Consider the following 2,500-nt stretch of genomic DNA (forward strand, 5'->3'; position numbering starts at 1 on the left):
CTGCTAACTGTTCCACTGCCGCTTGCCAAAGTTGTTGCTGGAGAGGCTGCCTACTGTAGAGGAGAGGGGAAGAGAGGGTAGGGGCAGAGAGGGTAGGAGATGGGAGGAGATGGCAGGAGAGGAGAGGAGAGGAGAGGAGAGGAGAGGGGAGGAGAGAGGAGAGGAGAGGAGAGGAGAGGAGGGGAGGGGAGGGGAGAGGAGAGGAGAGGAGAGGAGAGGGAGGTGCTTGCCTGGCGTTGAAGGGCTTCTCTGGGATGGATAATGAAGTGGAAACAGTGAAGTTCAGGGTTTTTAGGTTTGCGGATATAGTCCGTCAGCGCCTCCACATCCCGCCCTCTGTCTCTCGCTCTCTCGCTCTCTCGCTCTCTGTCTCTCGCTCTCTGTCTCTCGCTCTCGTCTTCCCATATCTCTCTCTCTCTCTCTCTCTCTCTCTCTCTCTCTCTCTCTCTCTCTCTCTCTCTCTCCCTCGTTTTCCCGTCTCTCTCTCTCTCTCTCTCTCTCGTGCTTTCTCTTTTTCTCTCTCTCGTGCTTTCTCTTTTTCTCTCTCTCTCGTGCTTTCTCTTTTTCTCTTTTTCCCTCTCTCTCTCTCTCTCTCTCTCTCCTTCCTCCATCTACTTGTTTTCTCTTTCCTCCCTCATGTTTTTGGTGTAAGGGGAACGGATCCTCAGTCATTTAGGGAGGATATGAGAGCAGCACAGGTCAGTGTGTCACTAGCCTGTTCCACTGGCTCCTCACTCCTCTTCTCTTCTCTTCTCTTCTCTTCTCTTCTCTTCTCTTCTCTTCTCTTCTCTTCTCTTCTCTTCTCTTCTCTTCTCTACTCTACTCTACTCTACTCTACTCTACTCTACTCTACTCTACTCTACTCTACTCTACTCTACTCTACTCTACTCTACTCTACTCTACTCTACTCTACTCTCCTCTCCTCTCCTCTCCTCTCCTCTCCTCTCCTCTCCTCCTCTCCTCTCCTCTCCTCTCCTCTCCTCTCCTCTCCTCTCCTCCACTCTCCTCTCCTCCACTCTCCTCTCCTCTCCTCTCCTCTCCTCTCCTACCCTCCCCTCATCCTCTCCCTCTCCCCCTGCCCTGCCCTTCCCTGGTCTCAATAAGCCAGCGATGGTGCCACCTGATATGCCACGGTGCGGTGCCAGGGCCCCGCGTTGTATTCAATCACGGAAACCTTAGAGCAGATCGCTCACTAATACGGATTGTGGTGGTAGTGCAAGGTTGCTCTGTTCCCTTTGGTGGTTTTAGCTTTTGTTTTTTTTTTGTTTTATTTAAATGCTCTCAATCTACCACAGTTATGGCTGCCTATGTGTGTGTGTGCGTGCATGCTTGTGTTCGTGCGTGCGTCTCTTTTGGTCCCTGGCTGCCTGCTCCCCTGCAGTAGGTGTACTGAAATGTGTGTTCTCTGTACCAAATCTTTCACTCTTGTTTGTTTTAGCCTTGCACACGCTGGCTGCACTGTGTGCATGTGTTCCAGGCTGTTGTATCTTTTCGAAGGTTATTTTTATGTACTGCTCTCCTTTCGCACCCTCACTCTTTTTTTTCCATCCTCTCTCTCTCTCTCACAGACCTTTTTTTCCGTTACCTTTTTATTCTTCTTGTTCTATTCTTTCCATTAAAGTTGTCCTGAGTCTCTTGTAGAGGAGTTTTTCAGGGCCACAAGTACTCAGTCTGACTTGCCCTGCTCTGTCTGGGGCCCACACACACACACACACACACACACACACACACACGGTGCACACACACACACACACACACACACACACACACACACACACACACACACACACACACACACACACACACACACACACACACACACACACACAAGCGCACACACCCACCCACAAGCACACGCGCACACACACACACACACGCACACACACACACACACGGTGCCCACACACACACACACACACACACACACGGTGCCCACACACACACACACACACACACACACACACACAGTGCCCACACACACACACACGGTGCCCACACACACACACACGGTGCCCACACACACACACACACACACGGTGCCCACACGCACACGCACGCGCGCGCACGCGCGCGCACACACACATGTCACAAAACAGACACACGCATACGCACACACAAAATACAGGGACACACACGCACACCCACGCACAAACAGACACATGCACATGCACACACATGCACGCGCGCACACACACACACACACACACATGCACACACGCATCATGCATACAGCGAAAGATGCATACACATACCACGGGAGGCGCACCCACACACACATAGTGAATGTAGCTGTGAGTGAGCACCTCCCTCTCTGCAGGAGTGTATGTGACAGGCTGTGAGATGAGTGCGGCGCTGGCTGCACTGCTACTGCTGTGAGGTTTTGTCCCCGTTAATAAGATGCTTTGAGCTCCTGCTCCTGAGCCAGTGTAGATGGCAACAAACTTTCCTAGGAAAATAAACACCCTCCACATTTTGTCGTCTGCTCCTCCTGTCTTTCGCC

The 2,500-nt window shown here is 51.9% G+C and overlaps 1 protein-coding gene across 3 annotated transcripts in view; it reads left to right on the forward strand.

The window, feature by feature from the left end:
- The window catches only part of hdac4 (histone deacetylase 4), a 285,327-nt gene that overhangs the window by 98,490 nt on the left and 184,337 nt on the right, over positions 1-2,500 (forward strand). The gene's annotated exons all lie outside the window — the stretch shown is intronic.

The sequence above is a fragment of the Engraulis encrasicolus genome, chromosome 13, assembly GCF_034702125.1.
Source record: "Engraulis encrasicolus isolate BLACKSEA-1 chromosome 13, IST_EnEncr_1.0, whole genome shotgun sequence".
NCBI classification, from domain to species: Eukaryota; Metazoa; Chordata; class Actinopteri; order Clupeiformes; family Engraulidae; genus Engraulis; species Engraulis encrasicolus.